The 15,255-nt window shown below is 38.1% G+C and overlaps 1 protein-coding gene across 3 annotated transcripts in view; it reads left to right on the forward strand.

The window, feature by feature from the left end:
* PRDM16 (PR/SET domain 16) overlaps positions 1–15,255 on the forward strand; it is a 532,436-nt gene that overhangs the window by 222,317 nt on the left and 294,864 nt on the right. The gene's annotated exons all lie outside the window — the stretch shown is intronic.

The following is a 15,255-nucleotide window of genomic DNA, read 5'->3' on the forward strand; positions in this document are numbered from 1 at the left end:
GTGGGACCAGTCTGGTATGCTTCAGATATGTTCTCTCTGTAATGGCACAAGTTAAGCTAAAAGCAGCTTGAGATCTGGGCAGGGACCCACCGAAGAGCAAGCTAATTGAGCTGTTGTCCATTCTCACCTCTCTTACTACTTATTTTTCTCTCCTTAAGTGTAAAGGGTAACCCAGACGTGGACCCCTTGCTCACAGTGCCTAGAGGGATATTGGCTATACCTCTCTGATAATACCTTACAAGGTTGAAACAATCATCTGGGGTTGCCGTATCTCTAGATCTGGACTGCCCGTATTGGTCGGACTAGTCTGGTATGCTTCAGATATGTTCTCTCTGTAATGACACAAGTTGAGCTAAAACCAGCTTGAGATCTGAGCAGGGACCCAGCAAAGGGCAGGCTAATTGAGCTGTTGTCCATTCTCACCTCTCTTGCTACTTATTTTTCTCTCCTTATGTACAGATTGTATACTATGTTTGCAAGTGTTAACTTATTTTTATGGCACTGACAGGTGTACTTACTACTTTGCAAGTGGCATTTAGCAAAAATAAGGAGCACTGAGTGCAGTAATTATACACCATATGTACATTTTATACAGCATCAACATGTGTACTTAGCGATTTATTAGGTACGTTATAATGGAAGGGCGATATACTAATTGCAGTAGCTCAGGAGTGCAATTTGAACATGATTTGCAGGCTGGCCTGGATATATATGTTCAGATTACCCAACAGTGCTAGTCAAATCGTGCATTATGGTTATTAATGCATTGTGCGTTTGTATGGTTTTTATAATAACACAGAAGTGGAGCTTCCGTACAGATGATACTATCAGCCTATGTGTGGATCTGCTCCTCAGATTCCCTGCAGAACCAGAGAGGAAAGTAGAGTTATGTCCCTTCATAACAATGCTTCTGAAGCCTTCTCTGGATGGTCCTAGTACTAGCTGCACAGTGCGAGTGCGTCTAATGATGCGCTCATGCGGTGTTGTGGGACAGTTCCCTGGTGTCTCCACTTGCGGGTCACTAGGAAACTGAAGCTAGATGGACACGACCCCGAAATGGGGACTGTCTCACCAAACATGGGACTAGGGACTGTTGGGAGGCATGCAAATGTAGCGCACGTTGAATGGGGGTTGGGCCCGCATGAGAGGAAGTAAAATTCACCTATTGTCATTGCTGGAAGGAAGAGGTGGAATTATTATAAGTGCAGCAATTTTTAGAAATTGCTGCAGTTATGAGCAATTGTGCGTAGTGACACTGTGATAAGTGAATTCTATACACCTTAGCCTATGCCACATGTTTTCAATACGATCTTCAAGCCATACCAGTGGTTAAGTTTTTGTGGGTGTCGCCACGGTAACAAAATTGGAAATCCTTAAATCCTGGACTATTCACAGTTATTCACTAAATACCAAATTAGTGAATTGAACCCAAATGGCGAAATGTAGACAACAATAGCCAAGCTGAGTTGGAGAATTTCTCCTAATTAACTATTGTTTATTAATGTTTGCGATTCACATTTAATTTGCTGCATGCTCAGTAAATAACCCTGTTGGCGTGCCTTGAAGGCTGGTTTGGGGAATACTGACCTATGCAATAAGCATACATTTTTATAAGTTTGAAATGTACCATTATGCAATGTAATTTGTATTTCGTACAACCTACCTAAGCGTGTGTAGACACACACAGAAACACAACATCGTAAAAATCTAAATAAATCCTTCAAAATGCAGCATTAATAACCAGACAGAGACACAGACAGGCATAACACGCTTAATTACTCCATATTGGACCATTTATCTGCTGATTAATTTAACTCACGGCTCTTCCTTTTACTTGGATTTTAGCCAGGATTCTCTTGGCTCAAGCGTCTGGGTTAATGGTATTTCAAAATATAGATGTCTATTATTTGTTTAAGAAACAAACTGGACATGCCATGCTGGCTGGGTCAGGTAATTTTAAATTGCCACTGTCATCTCCAAGTTATTATCAAAGCAAGAAATCTTGATCCCATTTTGATTCATGAGACTGATGACTATTTGCTGGAAATGTTCATCCTTTTCACAGCGCATACTTAAAATGTTTTCAATGGGAAAATTAAGAGGGCAGAAAATAGACATTAAACTATAGGAGAGATGCTTCTTTTTTTTTTTCCTCAAATGTCTGTAAAAACAAACCTCCTTCAAAACGACTATACTGTTTAAAGCCTTTAGTTGTGAAGCCAGCTGTGGTATAAAAAACCTTTTAGCATTATATTAAAATAGTGTTTCATTAGAAATGTATGTATTGAAGAAGTTTAAGTGCCAGCGGGCAAGGTCTACCTATTTAACCATTATTTTAAATGGAAAAGTGATTTAAATAAGCATTTTCTGTGTTTTAAACACATTCGTGAATAATCTGTAATGCGTACTTAAAAAGAACATGATACTATACTAGCTGTCCTGACTCCATTTTGGATGCCAATGTATCAAGGCTCAACCTACTTTAGGATACACTGTTCATGAGTTCAACCAGAGTTTTATTTCCCATCAGGATCATGGGATTATGGGAAATAAACACTAAATTAGAACAATGTATTTAAAAACTGCTATTACACAGCATATCCCATATCTCTTTATATATAAAATAATATATAACTCATCTTCAGTTCAAATTTCACTGTTGCAATACGTATAACTTTATTATGCTTTACAATACATGATTGATGAAGTCAGAAGGATAGATAGATAGATAGATAGATAGATAGATAGATAGATAGATAGATAGATAGATAGATAGATAGGCAGTTAGATAGATAGGCAGTTAGATAGATAGGCAGTTAGATAGATAGGCAGTTAGATAGATAGATAGATAGAGCAATAAATGATAAATATGAAAAATTATCTCGAGAGGGACCAAAACATTGGTGACAAATGTAACATTCATGGTTTGATTTTTTTTTTATTAAAATATGTTTTTTTTACATTAAACATTTCTAAGAGTACTCCAGTTTAACATATTGAATGCTAAATATAGTGTTGGAAGCGCTAAGGCAATTTGAATTTGTGTTCTATCTATATATCCATATATATTGTTATATATGGTAGGATAGCCAAACGCCACCAAAGACACTTGAGCAATAAATCTTCCTTCGTTTAGCATCTGCAACCATACCCATAACGTTGCCCCCCTCCTTCCTTTAGTTTTTCCCTGTCCGTATCTGACAAAACCACTATTGTCATAATCTGAGTGAAGAAGAGTCCTTTTCTTTCACAAAGGCCCTCGGAAGCCAAGTTGTGGGCTGCCCAAGAAGATGTTTGTGACTCAACAGGGAGCCAGCATCTTCTGCACACCCTTTTCTTCTCTCACTGGGGTCACCCAAATCCTTTCATTGCAGCTTCATATCCACATAAAGACATCAAGAAAAGGAAGAAAGAACCAAAAAAAAAAAAGAGAAAACTTAGTAGAAAGAATTATTAGGCACGGCTGTCAGCAGTTTTATCAACGAATCGCAAGAAGCCCACGGTAGCTCTACTGTTGACTGTATTGTTTTTCTTCGCTATATAAAATGACATATTAATCCTAAATTATGTTCATAAACATTACAACAACTGTTTCTATTATCAAAGTCGTTATACAGAAAAAGCAGCTTAGTCTATTTTAAAGTCATCCTGTTATTCATAAATAGAATGATAAGGTTCCATTCAACTACATTACTTCATTTATTTGCTGTACAAGAAAGAACACCAACAAATGTATAGATCAAATAGTATTCTTACCTGGAGTTTGCTTCCTGGTCTGTTCAGTGAGATAAGTACATAACCAGGTGCACATACATAGGTTAAAGATGTTCACAAAGTTATTTCTGACATTGTTATATCAGCATTATGACACATATGGTTAAAGGTGAATTGACACTTTGCACCATTGAATAAAATATTGAATAGCACCTGTGACTTTTGATAACCTTTTTTTTTCATGAGAAACCTAGATTTCTTTTAACTTTATATTATTTTTGTATTTGTTTATTTTTATTTTTTTAAATAACATCACAATCCAGCTCAGACAAAGCCACGCCAGGGCAAATATTGGTGTGGAGAAATAAAACATTGCTTCGTTTCTCCTCTTCTTCTTCTCAGTAGAATTTTTCTATGCACAAAGTCTTAATTAACCATCCATTGTACTCTAGTTATGATTATCAGCGTTTAAAAGAAGGAATTGCTCTGCCAGAAGCCACTAGTCACAAAATAGTGGCAGTAAACTTGCTGAACATATAAGCTCATCCCCTGCTTTCAAACAGTAAAGGATATTTCAATGGGTCATATATTTTCTACTGTCAGGTAGGGGGGAGGATTGAATGTAATCTACCATTTCTCTGTTAGCATTACATTCGCATTTCATCGATTGATAAAGATTGCTATAGCAGTTTAAATACATTTATATTTGATTTAACTGTAGTTATTCATGTGGACATCACGCATACAAACAATCATTATTTTTACATTCTATTGCCATATTTAGTTATAATAAAAAGTATTTAGTAGTATAAGTAATACATTCAGGATTCTTACAAATTCCATTCACAAGGTATTTGACCATTTTTATTTATCAATTTGGGACACATACTGTATGTGAGAAAAATAGCATTTTTTCTTTTATACTAACATTTCAGACCTTGTGTCAAATATGGTGAGATAAAGGACACCATGTACAGTCTAAAGCTTTTCATTTCACAAATATATTTATAAAGACTGACCCTTGCTTCAAATATATGTTATTCTAATATTTGTTTTAATAAAAAATGCTCAGTGGTGAAGGGGTTAAAGGATATTGACATCCAGAGACTTGCAGTAAACAGCTAAAAATGTATATATATATATATATATTGTACACTAAAATGGCAAACCATTTCTGAAGCGGGATAGAAGGAAGACTGATAATGTAATATAATGGAAATTATATAATCCTTAAAACTATTATTAGTTTTAATAGTTCAGAATGCTTTTGTTCTTAGGTCCTTAAAATACTGAAATTCATTTGATTATTCACATTGAGCAGAAAATTGCACATCTTGGTTCTACTTTGTAAATTACTTTATAAAAAAGCTAATACAAAGTAATAGAAACAACATTTTTAGGAAAGGGTAAAAATATTTTTTTTTTTGTTTCTATTGTATTATTGCTAAAGAATGCAAGAAGTAATATAATATAAATCAAGTGGTTAGTTGAAATAAGTAACCTTATACTAAATTCCCGCAAATGATTCCCATATCAAACATTTTTATTTCCAATTAGCCAAAGAAAAATTGCTAATTTTCTGTAGTTAGACAAGCCTGACGTCTCAATCTGCAGAGTGTCAGGTCAGTGAAAGGGAATGTTTCATACTGAGAATAGAGCGAGAGAAGCTCTAAAGAGGGTCAGGGCGATGGGCCCAGAAACCAGATTGACTGACCACACTGCTAAATTACTCACACAAGACGTACATTGTCTGCAGTGCCAACTTCACAGTGCTCACAGTTTTAATTCTTTCCTATTCTCAGTTAGTGTGAAGGGGGTGAAACTGTTGGCATTGTACTAAGGCTAATGCCTCATCTCCAGACTGCAGTGCTGCTGAAGTCTGTCGGCATTACCTTAGTGAGGTTAAATATTATCCTGATGTGTCTATATCTTCCAGGAGTCAAATGCTAAAACAATGCGAGTAGTTGTCCCCTAAGTATATCTGGTAAATATTCTCAACAGACAATCATTTATTAGGATCTTCCAGAGCTCGGTGTAATCATCTACATTTTCAAAGCTCCCGATACAAGCCATGAAGACAGAAGAAAAATACTTTAGTTATTATCATTTCAAAACAATAGCCGCTATTGTCATCAAATGTAAGTGCCTCCCCCTGTTAGGATCTTGTGCTAGCATGATAACAGTATCTGTTCCCTGTTGCATTGTCAGAATTTTAAAGCGACTCTCCACACCAACACAACTTTTGTGAATTTTAAATATTGTATTAACTAACTGATTTTTGCATGACCACATAGCATGTACCCAAACTTCAACATCAGACAACATGGAACGCCACTGGGCAGAGTAAAGGTGGGCAGGCTAGTGATTTGAATTATCTCAGTGGTACTGCTCAAAGGAGGCAGGTGTCCCAGAAAGGCAATGAGTCTGCCCAGTTGGAACAGCGGGCTTTTACAATTTTAGATATTACATTAACTAACTGTTTTTTGCATGATCACATAGCATATATCCAAACTTCAACATCACACATCATGGAATGCCAGTGGGCAGAGTAAAGGTGGGCAGGCTAGTGATTTGAATTATGTCAGTGGTACTGCTCAAAGGAGGCAGATGTTCCGGAAAGGCAATGAGACTGCCTAGTTGAGACAGTGGGCTTGGACACGAAATCAGGACTGTCCCACTGAAATAAGGATGGTTGTGAGGGCCATGCATATTCATGGTTCTAGGGCTCATGTCAACCATTGATCCCATACGTAGCTGCTTAACCCCTTAAGGACAGACGACGGATATATTCCGTCATGATTCCCTTTTATTCCAGAAGTTGTGTCATTAAGGGGTTAAGGTCATTTTATGGTTAATCCTTCTCTGAATCCTAACTTTTTTTGTCCCACATCCTTCACTCTAAACTGCTTCCACCTTGCATACATGTTTTTTTTTTTTCTATTACATACATACATTGGTTGTTTTTTATAGTATATGCTGTTATGGTCAATTGCTTTTTTGTAAATATGTGTATGTGTGTGTGCTTTTGTGTACATGGGGCTTATACCAGTTTGCCAATTTCTGCCATTAACAATGCTTGGTGCTTTGGCTAGAAACATTGGTACTTGGTTTTAATGAGTTAATACTAAGTTAAATGCCACAATAAACTGAGCTGAACACAACACAAGTTGAGTGGACGATGTTGAATATTTATTTACCGACTCTTGGTCTTGATCACGTGTCTTCTCAACACAATTCATAAAACTATGAATTGGTAAGAATCCAAAGTGCATTCAAAATTAATTTAAACATTTAGGCCAACATAACCTAAATGCACACAGAGTAGAAATGATTATAGTGACTACAGTGTCCATTTAATTTATGATAAGATTAACTCTTTCACGGTTATTCACTAAACACAGAATTATATTAAATATGAATGGGAAATCTACTCAGCTCTGACTAGATCTGAGTAGACATTTTTGCCCAAATCATCTATTTTAGCCTCAATATTGCCATCCAGATTTTTTTTTTTTTTTATAATTTAGGCTGTAGTGAATAAACCCTCTGTGTTTTTAGAGAAAATAAATGCACTCCAAGGGTTAAAGTCTACTTTTTATCAACCTTTAGAGTACAGTAGGAAAAACAAATCAATTAATTTTGTTTGCATGACAATATAGATAATAGAATGTTTATTATTAAGCATGATCCTCTTGAGCAATAAAAAAAGAGGCTAATTTCTACTAAAGTGCTGCCAAATTAGAAGATAATTTATAGCAGTATGAACAATAAATGCTTCTACTAAAAATAAACTCAATAGACTGGATGGTCTTTAGACTTTCAATGATGTAAAAATCTGCTTGTTCATCTTCTCGAACCAAAGGTTGAATTATAGTTTTTTTTTGTTTTTTTTAAAGGTTTTTGTGTGCTCTTTGTATACCAGAGTACTAAACAAATAAAATACACTGAAAGGGTTAACATTCGTTGAAATTAAGTATTTTACTTAAATTGTGAGTTTGGTGACATCATTTTCTAATAGTGAATAAACCTCCTGGAATAATGTAGAATAGAACAGATATTTGAAAAAAATTGTTTTAGCCCTGAAACTAATGATGCAAAAAAAAGATAATGTCCGACTTCACTGATCATGATCTTCATGGCTAGCTCCACAGAGTGTCTGCACTCATGAAACACTTAGAGTCTTTAAGGATCAATGGTAGTCTATTCTACCAAAGCAATCTCTTTGTTAAAGGCACAACTACTGCTTTATCTCATTGAAGTAGTTATAAAGTCTATGTACATTTACCCATCGACTGCATTGTATGTTATTAAGTTATGTAGAAGATAAAGAGTCTTTCATGTCCAAGTAGTTTGGGACATTTCAATGTTCACCAAGATGACTGTAAGATGGGGGATAAACTGGCTAATGTTCTGCTGTCCCTCAGTAATAATTACTTATTATTTCTTAATAATGAAACTCAACCAAGAAACACTTTTTTAGATGACAAAACTCTTCCTGTTTATAAAAACAAAAAAATGATATCCTGTTATCATCAAGTTGCACAAGGATAAGACATTGATATAAAGTACTGGTAGCCCTAGTGAGTGCAAGGGACATGGCTCTTGTGGAACCCAAAAGAAGATAGGAATGCACCATACATGATTTATATTCTTTGGAAAAGACATCCCAGAGTTTGAGTGTAAGCATGGAGAATGGCTGATACAGAGCAGTTTTACAAAAAGAATATCTGAAATCCAGAGGTCACATCAAAAGTCCGTCAGGTGGAATGGTAGCAAAGATTCCAATTCATATAGGAAGTCTGGGGTCAAAAAGTCAGAGGAAGTCACTAAAGTAGATGGTAAAAGAAGCATATTTGTAGGTATTGCGATGCCAGAACAACTGAGACCTAGCTGGAGGGTGGAATTGAGATATTAGATCCATATTCAATGTCTTCAAAGATACCACACTAGCATATCACAAGAGTGATATGTGAGTTGCATGTGTAAAGTCCTTTGTGTCTAAGGAATGCATTATATGATGATACATGTCTATACACAACACAGCTTATAAAACAAACTTAAGACACAGCACAAATCTAATAGTTGAGCACGTTTATATTGTAAAAGTCAATGTCAATTTATTTCCTCCAATTATTTATAACCAAATGCTGGAAACCATTTTAAGTGAAACCCTCTCTAAAACCTAAATAACTCTCTTATTATTATATTATAGGTCCTTAGTTCTAGACTTAAGATCATAAACACAGTTAATATCTTTTTCTTATATCAAATACCACGAATCCCGTGTTCAAAAGCTGTTCCATGATACTCTGTGTATATGGTAAGCTATATTGCTAAAACAGAAATGTGATTTAATTTCACCAAGTTCTTGGCCCAAAAAAAACACTCCGAGCTGAACTTTAATACCCTCTTCTAATTACTTTTGGAGATGTGTAGGTTCTTATCTTAATGCATTATTCATATAAGTTAACACACAAATTCATATTGATTAGTTATAAATGAAAATTTGATTTCCATGGTTAAAAATATTCCGAACTTAATAATCTATTTTTTGTCTCTGCCTAGACTAGTTTACTTTATATATATTTTGGAATGAAATATAAATCTTCTAATATAAACTAAGGCACAGAGGCCCATGGTCTGGGCAGATATCCAGGCTTAGATCACCTCACAATGTTGTCAGATCTTGGCTATCGTCTCCAAAGTACCCTTGCATACCAATTTCTCATAGATTTTCAGTTTTTTGGCTCATCTCTCTCTTCTGCCAAGTAATTTCTCTCCTCATTATCAAGCGTGTTCCTCCTCATCTTGCTTTTAGGATCCAGAAATGATGGCCGACTGCCATCGCTGGAAAGACCATCCAGCAGCCAGTGGTGAGGGCAAATAGTTCCAGACCTTGTCCTGTGGATTATCATTCCCTAAAGAAATTTCTGAACAATGTTTAGGAACCATTTGTTATTTTTTTTCCCTAATTGAGTTCCATCCAAAGTGATAATATTTAATGAAAAGTCAATACTGATATTTGCTCCCAGCAGTCAGAATTCATCATGAATTACTGCGGTAAGATCAATGAAAATATGACAATTAAGGCAGTTAGCACCAAAGTTATTCTTATATTAACTTCTTCACTACCAAGTGGTTTGCAGGAAAAACATCCCCATACTCTGAGTATTTGGGGTGTCTTGGAAAGTAATGTTTAAATGTATTTTTTGTTTCAGTATGCCTATATAACGCATTATTTAATGGAAATAAAAACAACAGAAATTAAAAAAAAATAAAGATTTATCAATCAATTAATACAGAAAGGAAAACTTTATTTTCACGTCCATTCCATTTTAACTTGGAATTTTTGTTATTCATAATCCTCTCACCTATACATTGTCCAATATGCACTCAGTTCTCAGTTATGTGTGTGCAACATTGCAGCCATGTTGCCAATTTGGGCACACACATAAATACAGTGACACATGCACTCATATATGCACTTTGATTCATGCACATATATACTCTCGCTACACACACACAAAAGCACGGATGTATAGAGACACAATGAAACACCACACACACACACATATATTGACACATATAGTAACACAATCACAGTGTGTATTGGAACCTGTGTGTGCATGTCTGGCAGCTGTTTTGGCCTCTGTAATAGCCCCTTGGCTATGACGCCTTTGGACTTTGGCCTTGTACCACCACAGACAGACTTTTACACTGATTGAGGTTTAGATTCTAGTATGCAGTCATTACAACCGATAAGACAATAACAGAGCACCTTTCTATTGAAAGCCAATTTATAAATCTAAAGTGCTATCAAAACTGCTATAGATGAATACCTTACATTTAACTATGTTTTGTTATCACCTAATGTTGATTGCTATGTAGGCATCAAAGCAAAGTTTCCAAACCTATAATCAACACATTCTATCCTCTTAATGTCAAATGTTGTGTTACACTTTTTTCAAATACAATAAATTAATAGTGATGTCCCGAACGGTTCGCTGGCGAATATTTCCTGGCGAACATAGCATGTTCGCGTTCGCAACCGCGGGCGAACACATGCGATGTTCGGTCCGCCCCCCTATTCTTTATCATTGAGTAAACTTTGACCCTGCACCTCACAGTGAGCAGACACATTCCAGCCAATCAGCAGCACATCCTCCCTAGCAGACCCTCCCACCTACTGGACAGCATCCATTTTAGATTCTTTCGGAAGCTGCAACCATTTTATTTCATTTTTTCAATTTTTTTTTCAATGCATATAAATGTTACAAGCAGATACTCCCCCCAGACACTCTGTATTACTGCAGATACTCCCCCCAGACACTCTGTGTTACTGCAGATACTCCCCCAGACACCCTATGTTACTGCAGATACTCCCTGCAGACACTCTGTATTACTGCAGATACTACCTCCAGACACTCTGTATTACTGCATATACTCCCTCCAGACACTCTGTATTACTGCAGATACTCCCCCTAGACACTCTGTGTTACTGCAGATACTCCCTCCAGACACCCTGTGTTACTGCAGATACTCCCCCAGACACCCTGTGTTACTGCAGATACTCCCTGCAGACACTCTGTATTACTGCAGATACTCCCTCCAGACACTCTGTGGTACTGCAGATACTCCCTCCAGACACCCTGTGTTACTGCAGATACTCCCTCCAGACACTCTGTGTTACTGCAGATACTCCCTCCAGACACACTGTATTACTGCAGGTACTCCCCCCAGACACTGACACAGTGCAGAATAGGGACTGTTCCCCAAACATAGGGTCACTTGGCAGATATGGATTCACACCTATCCTAAGGATCCCTGATACACACTGACACAGAGCAGAATAGGGACTGTCCCCCCTACACAGGGTCACTTGGCAGATATGGATTGACACCTATCCTAAGGATCCCTGATACACACTGACACAGAGCAGAATAGGGACTGTTCCCCCTACATAGGGTCACTTGGCAGATATGGATTGACACCTATCCTAAGGATCCCTGATACACACTGACACAGAGCAGAATAGGGACTGTTCCCCCTACATAGGGTCACTTGGCAGATATGTATTGACACCTATCCTAAGGATCCCTGATACACACTGACACAGAGCAGAATAGGGACTGTTCCCCCTACATAGGGTCACTTGGCAGATATGGATTGACACCTATCCTAAGGATCACTGATACACACTGACACAGAGCAGAATAGGGACTGTTCCCCAAACATAGGGTCACTTGGCAGATATGGATTGACACCTATCCTAAGGATCCCTGATACACGCTGACACAGAGCAGAATAGGGACTGTTCCCCCTACATAGGGTCACTTGGCAGGTATGGATTGACACCTATCCTAAGGATCCCTGATACACACTGACACAGAGCAGAATAGGGACTGTTCCCCCTACATAGGGTCACTTGGCAGATATGGATTGACACCTGTCCTCAGGGACCCTGCTACACACTGGGGGGGACCTACTGTCCTCCCCCCGCCCCCACCCCTGCGTGGTGGGTGGGGGCCATAAAAATAAAGAGGGGGGGACCTACTGTCCTCCCCCTGGACCCACCCCTGCACTGTGGGTGGGGGCCATAAATCACAATGGGGGGAGGACCTACTGTCTTCCCCCCGCCCCCACCCCTGCGCGGTGGGTGGGGGCCATAAACATAATGAGGGGGGTGACCTACTGTCCTCCCCCACGCCCCCACCCCTGCGTGTTGGGTGGGGGCCATAACAAAAATGAGGGGGGACCTACTGTCCTCCCTGCGGCCCCCACCCCTGCGCGGTGGGTAGGTGCCATAAATCACAATGGGGGAGGACCTACTGTCCACTCCCCGCCCCCACCCCTGCGCGGTGGGTGGGGGCCATAAATATAATGAGGGGGCAAACTACTGTTTATAAATATAATGAGGGGACCTACTGTCCCCCCCAGCCCCCACCCCTTAGTGGTGGATGGGGGCCCTAAATAAAAATTCCCCCCTCCCCAATCAAAGGTGACTAAGGGTCCCCAAGCCCCTAGTCACCCAAACCCCACCCCAAAAAAAGATATACCCTACCTACCCCCCTCACCCTAAAAAATAGGGAAGGGGGAATAAAATAACTAACCTGTAAAGAAAAATTCAACTTACCATTTGACGTCTTCTTTTTTCTAAAATCTTCTTTTTTCAGCCCCAAAAAAGGCCAAATAAAAAGCCATAAGAACCGACGCAATAAAAAAAAAAAAAGAAAACGAGTGCAAAAATTAATAATCCATCTTCACCCATGGAGGGCTCCGCGCAGACTGAGCTCTGCAGGGCGGGGGAAGGCGTATAAAGCCTTGCCACGCCCTGCAATTAGGCTAAGAACACTCTGATTGGCTGGTTTAAGCCAATCAGAGTGCTCTTTGTCATTTTACACAGCGTGGGAAAATTCCAAAGAACTTTCCCACGCTGTGTAAAATGACACAGAGCACTCTGATTGGTTAGATTCCAAGCCCACCAATCACAGTGCTTTGTGTCATTTTACACAGCGTGGGAAAGTTCTTTGGAATTTTCCCACGCTGTGTAAAATGACAAAGAGCACTCTGATTGGTGTGCTTGAAATAATAATAATTATTTTGGGACATCATGTTCCCTTATAGCGATTTGATTGCTGTCCACCCCCTTCACGCAGTAAAGTTAAGTTTAATAAAGATAACTCAACTTGTTTCCAGCAGAGAGACTCATCTGCTGCATCCTCCAGTTCCACCTGTATAAATTTTAGCATCCAAGCTGACTTCACCCGTGATATCGTTCGATCCAATGCTTCTCAGAGAGAAGCATTGGATTGGAGAACGCATGCTTCGGTTATGGAGGTAGAAGTAGCTCTAGTGGCTGTCAGGAAGACAGCCATTCAAAGGGATAATTAAATAGGAGAGAGAACGTAGGCACATCTAGGAGTATCTCACAAAGGCAGTCTTTAATAGTGAACAAAGTACAGTAACATTTCGGCTCGTACATAGAGACTTTATCGAGATCAAGCTAGAGGCATACTTAAGGCTTTTTACAAAACAGCATTGTTTTACATTAAAGGTTAAAACCACAGGACCATTGCCCCCACACCTTTTCACTGAGATGAAGTGGTCTGGTTGGGTTTAGTGGCTTCTTCAGCTCTATGATGCGTGGGGCTACAAATATGTTGGTGAAGTATAAACAAAAGTACACCACGTATAAAAAAATTATTGTATTATGATCACTTTGCATCCAGGCCAGATATATAAAATCTTACCTTCACATGCAGCTCTTGGAACAGACATCCATTAGTGTTAATGTCACCTTGTTTAAAGTGCTTTGTTAAAAGAAAATAAAATTCCATGCGTACAATTTTGGCTGCTAAAAAGTGACAAAATATGTATAATAAAATGATATGATAAAACAGATAGATGGATTCTTACTTAGGGCTATTATCTCCACCATGTTTTCCAGTACACATAAAATTTATACAAAATTGAAGGGCAACACAGACAGTGCTGCCCTGCAGTATGTAGAAATCAAATGCTGTAGGTAGTACATCAGGTGATAAATCAACCAGGAATCCTGCAGCATATACATTATCCATAATACAGGGCAGTATTGTCATGTGCCGCCAATCAACATGATGAACTTATGTGTGTCCTATAAAACATGGTGGCTTTGGCAATCTTACTTTTACCTATTTTACCCATCATGTTTGGAATTATGCATCGTAGTGTGTTTTTCAGTACTGCTCAGTTTTTTATGATTAAAACTGCAATTCTAGAACAGTCTAGAATTCCAAAATGCATCTCTATGTCTCATGCAAAATGATGAATTGCCATTTATGTGTATTTTCTGGATCAGTTTACTGAAACAAGTATTTTAAGTGAAATAACTCCTAATAAACTGCGCTGAGTCTTGCTCGTTGGTCTTCTACATTCTGACAGAGGCTGCTCACATTCAGAAGCACCTAGAGCAAATGGTGCCACCCAGAAAAAAAGGGTATTCTGCAAAATGTTACTGTTATCTTTGAATCCGCCATGTTGTTCTGAATTTAATTCATCCAAATCTCTTTAGGATCTTACTTTGGGAATACTTGTCCATCATGTGTTTCATGCATGTTTTATCTGGCTTGAGAAACTCAGCTAAACTTTAAATATCATTTAACATCTTATTTGGCTCAGGCTTGGCTTTAGAAAATACATTCTTGTAAATTTTCGTCTTGGGATATATCTTGCGACTTGGGAATATCTTGCGATGTTTTTATTGATAATATATTTGTAGTTTACCCATTCATGATATATCACGTGTCCGAATGTCCTAGTGAAATGCTAATGCCTGGTCCCTTCGCATGACAGCATTACATTTCCAATAAATTCTACATTTAAAAAAAAAACCATCAAAAACACAAGCTTATTTAACCGATTTCTGTTTTATCTAACATTTATGACCTCCCTTCTCCAATCAAAATCTGCAGGGAGATCAAAACAAAGTAGCATTTTGCATTTCATCTCCAATCGTTTCGATTTAACGAGCCCTGTGATCATAGTTTGTCACTTTGGAAA

Source organism: Pelobates fuscus, chromosome 11 (genome assembly GCF_036172605.1).
Source record: "Pelobates fuscus isolate aPelFus1 chromosome 11, aPelFus1.pri, whole genome shotgun sequence".
Taxonomy (NCBI): Eukaryota; Metazoa; Chordata; class Amphibia; order Anura; family Pelobatidae; genus Pelobates; species Pelobates fuscus.